Source organism: Heloderma suspectum, chromosome 1 (assembly GCF_057233095.1).
Source record: "Heloderma suspectum isolate Gila_16-S chromosome 1, 16-S_ref, whole genome shotgun sequence".
Classification (NCBI taxonomy): Eukaryota; Metazoa; Chordata; class Lepidosauria; order Squamata; family Helodermatidae; genus Heloderma; species Heloderma suspectum.
The window spans coordinates 251,694,919-251,710,358 of record NC_139458.1 but is presented as its reverse complement, the minus strand read 5'-3'; positions in this window follow the sequence as shown (position 1 = coordinate 251,710,358).

The following is a 15,440-nucleotide window of genomic DNA, read 5'->3' as shown; positions in this document are numbered from 1 at the left end:
TGGGAAGGAATGGAGTCTGGGAGGGTGCCCCAGACTGAAGTATAAAAGGCTCAGCCCTTGTTGGAGCAAGTAGCTCCCTAGGAACTCTCCTGGGTGCTGCCTTGTACTGAGCCCCCTGGGCTCCTGCTCAGACCAGAACACAACATAACCATCACGGTTAGGGATGGTGCTGAAGCCCCATTCCATCCGGGGATCCAGCGGAACACCCCCTGCCCACACCTCCGAGCCCTGCTTGCCAAGCCCCTGCCTGGGCTTGGCAAGCATCCTGCACTCACCCCAGCAGCCTCGGCGAGCTCTGTGATCCCCATTTTATTTTTTAAAAAATGGCAGCCACGGAGCTTGACAAGGCCACCGGGGTGAGTGTGGGCTGCTTGCCAAGCGCAGGAGGGGCTCAAGTGCCATCTAGGGATCAGCAAGCAGGGGCTGGGTGGGTGGGTGCCCGGAGAACGTGGACAGGGGTGGGTTCCCACATCCCTAATCACAGTTCTGTTTTGTCCTTTGGATATACGTAGATGGATTTCACTTTAACACAAGAAGGGCAATTGACGCATATTGTCATCCTGATCAATAACCCGGTTAAGTTAAAGTACTTTGATATAATATGGGATGTAATAATGTTACATCAAAGTACTTTGGCCCACGTTCCTAGCTTTCCACATTCAATGCACCACAAATGCATGGCAATGTACCATGTCATCAAACGCTGCTGGCCACCTTTATGTCACTAATAGAACCTTCCTGTCTGTCCCAGAAAAGAAAGGGGGAAGCTGGGAGAAGCCCATTCTTGCCACAGGAGGTATCTGGGCTCTGGTGCACAGTGATGGTGTTGCCTTGCACCAGGGCTGGCCCCAGACTTTTTCCTGCCTAAGGAAGAACAGCAAATATTACCCCTTCCCCCCCAAGTCAAGGTGCATAGTTCCTCAAACCATCCCAGTTGTTTTGACACATGAAGCAGAAAATTCCACAAGTGCCTCTCCTCACATCTGGTAGTAAAACTACAATAATAATCAAATAACTAACAGTTTGCTGCTCTTTCATACTTCAGCCCCATTTTCTGGTGCTATGATAATACAAAACAACCTTTCCCCAACCTGGTGCCCTCCAGATGTGTTGGACTGCAATAAACAATGTCACATATAGGGAACTTCACTGCACTTTTCGGGGTTGTGTGTATGTACCTTAAAGTATATTGTTATGACAGCCCTTTCTTTCTTTCTTTCTTTCTTTCTCTCTCTCTCTCTCTCTCTCTCTCTCTCTCTCTCTCTCTTTAAAACATATGTTTTATTAATTTTACTACCCATTTTTCAGCCAATACAATTTGTTTAAGCAAGTTATATGTATCTTTTTTTCATTGCCATTTAATCTTCAGCCCTCTTCCTTCCCTTTCTGGCACGACATTTCAAAAGGCTCACAGTTCATACAACCTTTTTTTCTTTTTTTTCCCTAAGCAACCCCCATATTAAGAAAGTAGGCAGTTGCTCCTCTTTTTGTTTGTTCATTTGTTTCAAAGGGCCTTCTTAAGGCCTTCTGTTCTTATTTGGCTTATCAACAAGTTATTGTGACATGGGCACATAATGCCTCCTCTTTTTCTGACTGACCGCTAGGATAAATTAAACCCTCTCTTGCAGATCTTTTAATTTCCCCCCCTCTTAACTTTAACTGAAGGAACAAGCCTGCCTGCCTGCCTGCCTGCCTGCCTGCCTGCCTGCCTGCCTTCCTTCCTTCCTTCCTTCCTTCCACTGAGCTGTGTTGACACAAGGTAATAGCAGGGATTTTGACTGAACTGTAGTCTTGCATCCCAATTTTTGTGTTTGTGCCTGAAATCATTAAAACTTCATGATTAAGTGGCATGTGAGTTTTGGACCCAACCCCTGGAGGACCAGACTGCAAGGTGCTATTTCCAACTCAGGCTACCTCCTCCCTCCATTGCGGCTGTTAGGAAATTAACTGCTCTATGAGGATAAATGAGCGGATGACATCTGTTTAATGTTAATAGTGTACTACTGGTGTGCTCCATACCGATGAGCCAAAGTCCTGCTTAGCTCAAGGGCAGTGCTTTGCATGCAAAAGTTTCCACTTCAGGTGAAGTGAGTCTCAAGTAGCAGAGCTTTGAGAAACTGCTGACGGTACAAGGGACAGTATCGGGCTTGAGTGTCCCATTCAGAGGTTACTTGTAGCTCTCAGGGGAAGCTGGTAGCACAGATCAAGCAGGTAAAGCCACTCCCAGTAATTAGAATTAGGTCAAAGTAGATAGGTCAAGGCACAACAGGCAACATCAGGACAAAGGAAAATAGGATCTTGGATTGCTCCAAGGGTGCCCTGCTAGCAGGAACACTTCTCTAGTAGGATAAAAGATGTTGTATCAGCAAAGAGCTAGAACTGACTGAATCCTTATGTAGGCTGACAAGACGTGTCACCTGGTCAGCTCTGCCCTTGCTGGAGTAGGTGACTGGACTATTAAAGGGCCCCCACCTGATTTTGTAGCCTGAGACTTCTGTGAAGCCTGGGGAGGGGGGGATGGAGGTTCTGCCAGAGACTCTTCCTCTGAGCCAGGGTGTGTGTGTGTGTGTGTGTGTGTATGTGTATGTGAACGAGATGATTCGGGGCACAATGCAAAAGTCCCAAACAAAAGAGAGGTAGGGCTTTTGCATCATACCCCAATAAATCTTTCTTTCTTTCTTTCTTTCTTTCTTACCAAACATCCTGCCTGGAGGTCTTCAAACCTCATCCACTGGAGATCTTCAAACCTTTACCAAACATCCTAACAAAAGGCATTTTGTTAATATCTAATGATTTTATTATTTATTTAGTTATTATTACATTTATATCCCACTTTTTCTCCCTCTTTCCAGGAAACTAAGTCAGCTTACACAGTCCTCCAATGCTCCATGTTATCATCATGAGAGCCCTGTCAGGTAGGTTAGGCTGAGAGACTGTGACTGGTCCAAAGTCATCCAGTGAGGTTCATGCCTGAGTGGGGACTAGAACCTGGATCTGCCGAGTCCCAGTCCAACACTCTAACTACTACACCACACTGTCTCAATGATAGCACTTAATACAGGGCATTCCAACTGTTCAAAAGAGCTTCATATGTGAGCATGCATTATCTCAGCAATCCTTAGGGAAAAACTACACATTACAACAGAGATGTGTGAATGCATCTGACTGTTATGCCTTAACATATACCAACTCCCCTCACCCCCTGCCAGTCCAGACTGGCATAGGTGAAGGGGGTTAACCCTTTAGCATGTCTATCTATATCTAACTATCTGAACGTGCATGCACACACACACACACACACACACACACACACAAATGGGGCAAATAGCAATTCTGGGAGTGGGCATTTTTCATTGGGAAAACAGTGTGAAAGTAAGGACATTCCCCCCCCCCCACACACACACATAGATGTACCATGGCCCCAGTCTGATCAGTGCCCCCTTTGGATGCTTAAATTTTAAGACCTCAAACATATAGGGCAGTATCCAGTGCTGCTCACATACTAGTGGGATCCACCACAAGCACAACAGGAAGTTAGTGCTTTGTAAGGCAAACATAAAGAGCAGAAGCACTGGTTTCTGGAATGGGGTAGATCAGTGGAGCTTGCAGTAGGGATCTCTGCTGACCTGTCCAATTCTTGAAGCAAGCATTTCTGCTAGTTTCTGGGGTTGCTTTTGGAAGCACCAGTTCCTGTTGCACTAGTAGTAACTAGTAAGTCCCATAGGCACAGTGGGGGTTAGACAAATTCCTGGAGGAAAAGGCTGTCTGGCTGCTAGGCATGAGGGCTAAGTGTGACTTCCAATTTCAGAGGCAGTATGCCTATGTACACCAGTTGCTGGGGAACATGGGAGGGAGGGTGCTGTTGCACTTGTGTCCTGCTTGTGAGTTTCCCGTGGGCAGCCGGTTGGGCACTGTATGAACAGAATGGTGGATGAGATGGACCCTTGGTCTGATCCAGCGTGGATCTTCTTATGTTCTTATGTAAGGCCCATGTACCTTTAGCAGTTGTGTATATAGGAGGAGATTCCAGGAAGTGCATCGTTTCTTACCGCAGCACAAAAAGCTGCTTTTGCCAAGTATCCCTCTTCTATGCAACCATTAAAAGTACAAGAACACTCTCCTCTTTTTCATTTGCACACACATAATGGGGAAACTCTCTCTCTCTCTCTCTCTCTCTCTATATATATATATATATATATATATGATAGTTCCACATATAATTTGAGAGCCATCTTCAGAAAGATTGTTGTCATGGTAACCACCTCTTTTCCATGTGAAAGCAGAATGTTAGACTACTCTTATAGTGTAGGTCTTCCCAGAAATTTGTGTGCAGGGTAGAAAGTATCACCTTGAAGATTTAGGAAGTTGATCTATATGAATGTTAATGGAGGATATTTTATAGCATTTTCTTGAATACACTTTGCAGATTATGCCCCTCAGTTTTCCCTTTTGTATTTTCCTGTTGCTGTCATGGATACCAATAGTTAGAAAGTATCTGAGGCGTCTGAGGCAGCATAAGATATGTCTTTAATTGATTTGCCATACGTATTTTTCCTTTCAAATGCTGATGTTCTAGCACTTCTCATTGTTAGCTGTTTGTTTCTATACTGCTGAACCTGCTTAATTAATCTGTATAGAGACAAGGGCCAAACCTAATGATTAGAATGTTTTGACTCAAAGATCCGGTTTGCATGATCACTGCAGCCTACCAGGCTACAGTGCATGCTGACGCATGCTGGGCTTTTTTTGAATATACAAGTTGTGACTGTGGCTTGTCATGTTGTCTGAACCCAGGCAGTGGGGGGCTGTGCAAGCATTGTGCATAACCCTAGAACAGTCCATGGATTATATGAGGATTGTTTCACCCTCACATGACCCGCACCACCCAGGTTTGGACAACACAGCAAGCTGCAGCTTGAGTATTCAAAATGGCTGCCCGTATGTGCTGGCACACACCACAGCCCATTGTGGCTTATATAAGCCACAGTGGTATATTTGGTCATGTGAACTGGCCCAGTGAATATCCCAGTAGCATGGGGAATGAAGGATAACAGTTCTTGCAAATCAGTTCTGTATCTGACATGTGTTACAAATGAACTAAGGGCATATCATGTTTGACAGGCAGGAGATGAGGGGCAGGGATTGGGAGGGCAAGTCTGTTCTCTAAACCCACTGCTCTACCTCTCCTCATTCATAGGAATCTGCCTTATACAGATGCAGACCTTTGATCCACCTAGCTCAGTATTCTGTATACCAGCCTTTCCCACCCTCGTGTCACCAGATATCTTGGACCACAACTCCCCGGATTCCTGACCACTGGCCATGCTAGCTGGGGCTAATGGGAGTTGAAGTGATATGAGATTCATTGTTGAGATCAAAATTCATTTGTTTTACTCTTTTTTTGCTATGTAGATTATTTATGGAAAAGCTGTATAAAATATCAGTGGGATTTAAGCAGTCTAGTTGTGCGTGGGATTGAAGCCCATGAAATTAATTTTCCTATGGGTAGGTCCTAAATTTGAAAGCTTGATATATTAGTCATATGCAAATATTATTTTTGATAACGTCAGCTATAGTTATGAATTCCATGAAGTGCATTGTTGTCTCTTTTAAGAAGCATAGATGGAATGGATGATACACATACACCCCGAGCCCATTCTGCACTTTGTTTTTCCTTTGGTGAAGAGTCTAATTTAGATAGCTAAATAAACCTTTAAAAATTTCACATCCAGTAAAACTTAGTAAGTCAACATATCCTACAGCCCCACAGAAACCTTATCGCGGCATGATTAATCATTCATTTGATCACAGATACTCAAGTGATAGTGGTTTTTGTTTGAAAGCTACCATTATTTCAAGTCTGGCCCAGAATTTGGCAAAGTGGTATTGGACTTGAACACAATTTATCGAATGTAAATTGTGCCCCTTTGTAGCTGTTATTCTAGTAGAAGAGTTTAGCTAACTTTAAGAGAACAAATAAAAACATAATGTTACTAATAATGTAGTTTTATTAGTGGGACTCTGCATTTCAAGCATGATACCTGAAAACAGTTAGTAATAAATGCTATCTCTGTTAATTCAGTAAATTCCCAGCACAAACGTTTGTGTGAGTGTGAAAGATTAGCTTCTAATGTTCTGTAAAGTGTCCAGTTAAAGGCAAATTATTCTTGGTAATCATTTGTTATGGAAGGATGGCAGATAAACTATTAAATAAGTTTTAAAGGAACATTTTTAATTAAGATGCAAAACGAAAAAATAAATGAATCAATAGTAGCTGTTCTAAGCCAAGCTAGTATGCAAAATAAAACACTCCAATCTTGCAGTCAACCTTGAGAGGCAGGAGGGGCTGAAGTCAGTGCCAGCCTGCAATTTCATGAGGTTTGATTCTCCCCCACCCCTGGTGAAAGGTTGCTATTTCAGGGGCAGGAATGGGTGAAGATAGTTGCATAAAAAACTATTTTCCAATACATTTTTTGCATCTATTCACAACCATTTTTACCCCATCTATTGCTGCTTCAGCACTTTAAAAAATTAAGTGAAAAGGCTTAAGTAAAGTGCTATATGTATTGAACATGATGACAACATAGTACCACATAGCCAATCAGATGTGGCTGTGTTATGTTGTCTAAGGGTGAAGTGAGTTTTTCCATTGCCCGTACTATGAATGGGGGGGAAAGAGAATACATCTCGGTTGCCTAGGCAACTGGGCTAATGGTCTCCATCCTGCTGTGCTTTGTAGTTTCATTGCCCACCAGCACTACACAGCAAGGCTTTCATCCTGATTCAGCTGTAGTTGTATGTAGCTAGGCATGTTCAGGACTTACAAGAAGGGGAAAGGTTTCAGGAGGGAAGGAAAGAAAAGGCTATGTCTTTCCCACCCTCCTGAAACATTCTCCTAAATATACCGCTACACATACAACAGATTGAGGACTGTTGTAAGCCCTGAACCTGAGTACTTCATTGCAATGTAATGGAAGTGGGAAGGTGAGGTTTTATGAGGGGTGTGTGTGTGGGCTGTGGGCATGTCACTTCTCCTTTCTCCCCTTCCTGAAGCCTCCTTGGGTTTTTAATCTCCTGGCATGTATCCCCCTGACTCTAATCCTCCTCTAGAATACCATCAGCCAAGGGTTTGGGACCAGACATTGGTGGACTCCATTAGCCCCAGACAGCATAGGCAGTGGTGAGGCATGGTGGGAGTGTCAGTCCAACATCACCTGGAAAGCCATATGTTCTCCATCCCTGCCATAGGCTGTTAGGCCAGTTCCTTCTCTATCTACCCCCCCCCCCGCCTTTCCCTTTTTTCCACAGCTGACACCCTCAATGTTATCTGGCTTAAGTGTTCTCAGTATTTTGTATGTTTTGGAAGTCACTGAGCATAGGTCCTTGATGGAGTTTTAAAATTTCTCATTTTCTTTTAATTTACAACTGAAATGTGCATTTGCATACAAATGAATATACATCTGCATTTACAAACAAATGTATTTCTGAGCCCCCCAAATATGAAGAAACAATCCTATTTTGGGGTGGCCCAATTTTGCTTCCAAACTGATAGACATGGGGGCATCCACGTTCAGTACTAGAGATGATGATAATGATTAAAATTTAGCAAGACGTTGCTATTAAAAAACACAAGTGGTTGTACAATAAAAACAGTTGCAAAAATTATGAGAATGGTATTCAAGAGACTGAACAGTTCATGCTTGTTGTCCTTGGAGCCCACTACTAGCCTAAACAAAACAACTATACATTTGCTTAAAATGAAATCAAGCAAATAAAGTACACATAGGAACTGCAAATAATTCATCTATTTCAAAATGTGGTTATTGTTTATAGGGCAGGGCAGGAAGGGCCTGCTCCTAAAAGAGGTAGGTAGGGGTGCGTGCGTATGTGTGTGTATGTGTATCCAGACTCATAGAGCAAGCAAGGAGTCTTTCACTTTTGCATTTTCTATCTAATGCAATAAAAAAGTTAACCCATTAGCTACACAAACACATAGGGCCTTTTTAATTTCACAGAAAGTATGTCAGGTTGCAACATTTACTTTTCAGCACATGCCTATACATTTCTGTTCAGAGGTAAGCCCCATTGAGTTCAGTGGGGTGTACTCCCAGGTAAGTGGATATAGGATTGCAGCCTTAATTGATTAATCAGTTAGGTTAATAAGTTAGCTTTTAATCAACTGAAAAGATGCCCATGATTAATCGGGTAATAGTTTTAAGAAAAATATATAATTTTAATATAAGTGCTTATCAAAATTGCAGATAGTAAGCACCATCTTAAAAGAGGCATTCTCTGATGCAAAGATGTTATACCTCTTCTAAGATGATGGCTACTTAGTCAGATGTGTCCGTCACACAAAAACAAAAGCAATCTGATTTTTTCTTCAGATATATTTATTTTATTATTGCATTTACCCATACGGAAATGTGTAACAGATCAATAAATTACTTGACTGTGCAATCCTATACACATCTACTCAGAAGTAAGCTGCATTGCGTTCAGTGGGGCTTACTCCCAGAGTCCCAACCAGGTAAGCTCCAGCTCTGGGGAATTCCCTTCCTTTTTTTCTTTTAGACAGGTGCCAACAATTTTACGTTTTAGGCACTTACTCAGCTTTTCCCTAAAGTGTGACCCACCTATATATAGTGGTTTTATTGATCATGTGCTTTTAAATTTTATTCTGTATTTTTATTGTTATATGTATATCACTATGATTATTTAAAATGTTTAACAGTATATACATTTCTACAAAAAATTAAAATAAATAGGTGTGTATAGGAATGCAACCTAAAACTCATCTGACTGTCATTATAATTCCTCTAATCAGGGTGCAGCTCTTGATATTTGCATAGTCAGATACTGTCAAATAATAAATGACTTGACTAATCTCTGTGTAAGGAAAATTCCAAAAAGTAAAGAACTTTATCATGACACCAAAGCAGGTGTAAAAAGGGTGGGAGAAATGCTGTTGCTTTCCCTTTTGAATTATTGGCAAATGGAAAAGTCTACCTGATCAGTAAGATTTATGTGGCTTCATAAATATTGTTCAGCCAAGACCTTTACTCAAGTTCAGGTCTTGTTTAGAGGATGGCTGCTTATATTTCGCCAAAAAAGAGGGAGGAAGAGCACACAGATTTTCGTGTGCTAATTTATATGTATAGGCACAAATTTAAAAATAATCGCTATAATTTAAATAGAAATACAGTGAATCTCTCTATAGAGGAGAAGACTGTGGGCAGGTGACTTAAGAACATAAGAAGAGCCCTGCTGGATCAGACCAAGGGTCCATCTAGTGTAGCATTTTGTTCACACAGTGGCCAACCAGCTGTCGACCGGGAACCCACAAGCAGAACATGAGAGCACAACAGCACCCTCCCACCCATGTTCCTCAGCAACTGGTGTACATAGACTCATTTCCTCTGGTACTGGAGGTAGCACATAGACTAGTAGCCATTGATAGCCTTCTCCTCCAGGAATTTGGCCAACCCCCCTTTAAAGCCATCCAAATTGGTGGCCATCACTACATCCTGTGGTAGCAAATTCCATAGTTTAACTGTGCTGTGTGAAGAAGTACTTCCTTTTATGTATCCTGAATCTCCCACCAATCAGCTTCATAGGATGACCCTGCATTCTAGTATTTTGAGAGAGGGAGAAAAATGTCTCCCTATCCACATTCTCCACACGATGAATAATTTTGTGCACCTCTATCATGTCTGCCCTTACTCTCCTTTTTTCCAAGCTAAACAATCCTGGCTGTTGTGATCTTCTCTCATTGGGGAGATGCTCCAGGCCCTTGATCATTTTAGTTGCCCTTTTATGCACTTTTTCCAGCTCTACAATATCTTTTTTTTAGGTGTCGTGACCAGAACTGCACACAGCAGTCAGTCTTATTTGTCCGACTGCTATTCAGGTAACAGAGCTAATCCATTATGTTTTGCTGCTTCAGATGGACAAGATGATATCCCCCCACCCACCCTCATTCCATGAACAGAAGCCAACTGAATCTTACTTCAATGCTGGCTGCCTCTACTGCACAGAGTAGGCTGTGTAGTACACATATAGCTCTGATCTTGTCATCCCTCCCATCCAGACACTACTGCCTGAGGCAGCTGCTTTGTTTTGCCTAATGGTAGGGCTGGCCCCGTCAGGTGCTAACTGCTGATAGGCAACTTCAAGGCCTCTGCTCTCCATTCTTATGGTTCCTTATTTTTAAACCGGTTTTGGACTGGGCAGCTCTTAAAATGGAAGATGCCTTCAAATGGAGGACTGCCCTCTCTAAAGTAGGACACATGGCCACCCTGGTCTCAAAGTATCCCAGAACATATCCCTGAATTTTTTTCTTGATTGCCTTAAATAGTCTTTAGTGCTGTGATTGGACCAAAAGATACCTGCTTTGAGATCCTTGCTTGAGATCAGGGGCTTGCTCTTTAATTCAGTTTAGTTTTGGTGAGAAAATGGCACTAACTTGTATCATTTGCTAACATCTGCATTCCCTTTTTCTGCTCGTTATGTAAGATGAGTTATTTTTATCAAACGTGTTCTGAGCTACATGGGCCTAGGTGGTTTGTTGTAATTATCTTTTCACTACAATGAGACACTTTGATGTGTTTAATATGCTTATCACTAACTTAAGTGTAGAAAATTCAAAAATTAAACTCTGTTCATGGTTTGATAGAGAAGTACAATGCAATTGATAACTTTTGAATTTTTTTTTAGGTTTTTGGGTTGGCTGATCAAAGATCTGCCAAAATATAAGAGTTTATTCTTGTTGCCCCACTCTCCCTGGAATAGTGGTGGACTCTCACCCAAGCTCTGCTCTTTTCTCAAAATATGACAGATTTTGAAAGGTCTTAATTGTTTAGAAGGGTGGGTGTATTGTAGGACAGCTTGTTGCCACAGAGGTAGAAATCAAGGAATATCATGGCTGTAGGGAAGCTGGTGTTTGGGATGGTAGATGGGAAGTACTTGGCATGTCTGGATTAGTGATGGGTGAACTTACGCCGTGAATTCGTTATTGACTCGGAAAGTAATAACTTGGCCCATGTGAGCTCGGACAACAGTTCTCCTTTAATACAAAATCTCGTTCCATGTATACAAGTGTTTGCACACTCGCAATATCAAGGTGCATCTTAGGAGCTGTAGTTTGGAATTATGTGGTGCAGCATGACATCATGCATCATCACAGTATGTGGTCCCTTCCTAATTGGTTGTTCTCATGTGGCCCTCTTTTAGATGCACATCACTCTGTAGAAGCCCAAGTCATTTCTACGCAGCACAGCCCTATGCATGTTTACTTAGAAGTAAGTCCTATCTTGTGTCTTGCTTCATAATAGCAGAGCATCCTACCAGTGGGTGGTGGTGTGATATCCACAGAGGAGCTATTGCCATTTCCAAAGCCCTGCCAGCTCGTGTTGGCCAGGACCAGAGGAGGGGGCAGTCGGTTTTCATCTTCCCATCTCTCTAGCTGGCATAGTTTACTGCTCTGTTTTTGGGGTGTTTGGGGGTAATGAGAGAGGAGCCAGTGGATACTCAGACACCCCAACACCCCCCAAATTATCCTATTTTCAGCCCCAGGCACTGACCAGGCCCAGACCTGCTTAGCTTCAGCAAGGAGGTGGCTCAGAACAAACCCTGGGATTGCAGATCCTACTTTTGTAACTGAACATGTAAGAGCTTTTCCACATGAGGCTGTTAATCTCTGTATCTACTTCCAGTCATTGCAAAATTGAGATCTGAGATCTATACAAAGAGCTTTTCCTTTCCTGCTTTTCCACTACATAACCTGTAGGTGGTGCTGTGCTATAATGGAATAGCACAAATAAACAAGTAGGAAAATACCTTTTCTTTCACCATCAGAAATAATACCCATTTTCCCTGCTCTTAAAAAAACCCCAAAAACCTGGGAAAGTGCTCTTAAAAAATAGAAATAAAACTTAAGGATCACAGCATTGTCTAAAGGACTCATAAACAACCGTGAGTAAGGAATTCTGAATGCACAATAAATGCCTCATGTAGAAAAGCTCTAAATGAGAAAAATATGATGCTTATTCAGACAAGAAACACTATTTTAAAAGATTACATTTCTCTGATAGAATGCACTACAACATTTTTTAAGGATAGTAACTGTGTGTGTGTGTGTGTGTGTGTGTGTTTGATCATGTGAAGGTGGGTGATATCCAGGGCCTCCTGCTAAGATGTTGTGCAATTTGCCTTTTAGAATTTTATTAACATTTGTTGTTGTTGCTAGCTGGGCATTTTGACACTGTTCAGTCTACTGCTGCTTTAAACTCTTAGGACAAGATCCATCCAAAATCAAGCAGTTTTAATCCTGTTGATTTCAGTGGGAAAATTAAGCGCATGCTTTATTTATTTCCCACTGAAATCAGTGGCATTTACATATGCTTCAGTTTGACTAGATTTTGCCCATAAGGTTTTACATTAATGGGACAAAACAAACACCATTATGTTTTTTCTTAATATGCTTCCACTCATCCAGAAAGCCTTGCTTAATAGAACCACTATTCTTCTTGCCTGTCCTGTTTGGTGCCAGACACTCTGAACCTTTTTTGTTTGCAAAGATTATTCTACTTGTGCTGCTTTTGTGGTTTCATTCCCCTGCCCCCGTTTGTTACAGGATACAAAGCATTTGGAGGCACCCCCGTTCCTTAATACAATTTAATCTGGATTACCTGGCCACTTGCTGCAGTGGAAGGGAGATGAGGCAAACCATGGTCCGGGTTGCTCTCGACAAGTTCCCTCTGTGATATGGTTATGTAAAACTTCCCCTCCAAATTTATTACTCCATCAGTTTTCATGAATACCATCTTCATTCATTTGTTCATTTATGGTGCGATCCTATGGTCCCTGGGGAAGCATCTCCGGAGCCACAGGAAAGATTGGATCTGCTTCTCCAACAGTTCTGGCTTCAGGTTTTGGAGGGCCCTTGGGCAACACACCATCATTGGGCCCCCTTTCCTCAATGAGTGCACCTTCTTACCAGCATTGTCGCCAGCTCCTCCTGCAAATAGCCAGTGGCATCTACTGCCCCTCCCTCCCTTCAGATATCCACTGTTGTCTGAGCTAGAGCAAGAGAAGGGTGAACAAGCAGGTTGTAATGGTGAAGAGGAGCAAGTCCAGGGGGCTCTGGTCAGTAGGTTAGGGTTAGGGGATTAGGGCCCTTGGCAGGTACCTGGCCATATTGACGCTTCATGCTGGCCTTGCCCTCCAAGGTCAGAGACAGAGGGAGAGAGTGCTCTGACCTTGGAGGGGAATCCAACTCTGATCCCTGCTGCCCCCACAGAAAGATCATCCTTTTGACACTGAAGTTCCAACGGTGGAGAAGGAGGGAAGGGGGAGGATCGAGGTGTGCCATGGGTGGAGCAGGGAAACCCCAAACCATACCCCCAACCCAGGGGAAACTTTACACCAGCCCTAGAGCTGGTGTAAAGAATAGGGTTTTTAAAAAATCCACCAGGATTTATATACCTCTGAATATAATACAATCTATCAGCGGTTCCCTCAGTGATTATATAAAACTTACCCTCCAATTCATTATTCCAGCAGGATGTCAGCCACTATAATCTTGGAGTTCCCCAACTATAGGATTGCCCTGCCCAATTATATTAGTTTGGATATTCATTTACGTAAAGTACATTAGTTTTCAATACATTTGTTTCCATTGGCTTTCTTTCTTTCACCTTTTTGTGTGCTACTGTTTGTGGTAGCAGTGGGGAGGATTTCACCAGATGGCATGTTCCAGAGTATTCTGAGGGGGGGGGGGAGGCAGCTCCCATTAAAAAAAAAAGAAGGCTACCCCCATTGGTGACTGCATTTTTTTCTCCTTGACTATCCCAGAACTGCAGCATTCTGGGAAAATAAAATGGTGGCTGCCAGGAGGTGGCTGCTGAAATCAGCTGCTGCCGCTGGAGAAAAGTACCCCCACCCACCCTGAATGAGTGCATGGATACAAATGAGATAACAAAAATGAACCCATTCTGTTCAGTTTCCAATTTACTATTGTCATGCGCTACCTGGAGGAGGATTTATCTGAGGAAGAAGAGGAGTGGGAGAGCCAGCACAAGGGGCCCCAGCTGGAGCTCAGTGAGGAATTGGAGGCCTTGGCTGACAGTCCTCCTCTGTAAACATTGCAGGAGCAGCCAGGCCCCCCTCGAGCAGTTCCTGAATAGGGATGTACGAAAGTCACTTACCTTTCTGCGGATTATGTTCATGGTGGGGGGGAGGCGTTCCGTCCCTCCTCCCGGAATCCTTGACGGAGGGGGGGAGGCAATCCGTTCCTCCCCCCCCCCGGAATCCTTGACGGCTGGCTGTGCTCTGCGGCGGCTCTGCGGAGCAGCCAGCCAGGCCCAGGCCAGAGCCGTCCACAGCCGGATTTCCGGCCACAGAGGGCTCTGGGTAAAACAAAACAAAACAAAACACCGCGTACGCAAATGGCGGCAGCTATGGCCGCCGCCATTTGCGTTCCTTATTTTTCGCCGTCTTAGTCTACGTAAATATTTACGTAGACTATTACGGTGAAAATAAAGGGGAATTCAAATAGCGTAGTGGGTGCTATTTGCGCCCCTTTTTGATTCGCTGTTTTAGACTATGTAAATATTTACGTAGCCGCCGCCATTTGCGTATGCGTGTTTTTTTTTTTTAAGCCAGCTGTGATAGGCTACATAAATCTTTATGTAGCCTATCACGTCTCTGTAAAAAAAAAAACAACCCTCCAGACTACAAATGGCGGCGGTGGCAGCTGGTCGGAAGACCAGCCGCCGCTGCAGCTGCTGCCGCCCAGAACATCCGCCCCAGGTAAGTCTCATCCCGGGTGGGATCCGCGGGGGGGCAGGCCATTCCGCCACAGATTTCGGGGGGCTGAATGCACTGGCATTCGGCCTCACCAAGATCCGTGGTGGAATTCTCTGACATCCCTATTCCTGAACTTCTCCAGGTGCTGGAGGCAGACTCTGAGGGGATCCATCCCTCTGAACGGCATAGAATCAGACGCATACAGGACAAATGGAAGTCACAGCATGGGGGCCTCCCTTAAAAGCAACTTCCATTTGTCCTGTATGCATCTCATTCTACGCCGTTCACAGGGATGGATCCCTTCAGAGTCTGCCTCCAACACCTGGAGAAGTTCAGGAATAGGGATGTCAGAGAATTCCGCCACGGATCTTGCTGACCTAATTCTCCAGCTGTGCTGACTAATGACCAGCTATAAATTCAGCCTCACCGATGCCAGCTTTTTGCAGAAGACGACAGCACCTTAACCTTGGCTTTGCTTTCAAGATACCGGACTGGATAAGCTCCTAGACCTTGGCTATGTCTCTGGATAACATTTTTGGACACTCCCCTGACTGGCCTGGACACTTGCTAAAACAGATGCTGGTGAACTGAGCCCTGGACTGCCTTGACCTCGCCTGTGCCTGCAAACCCTC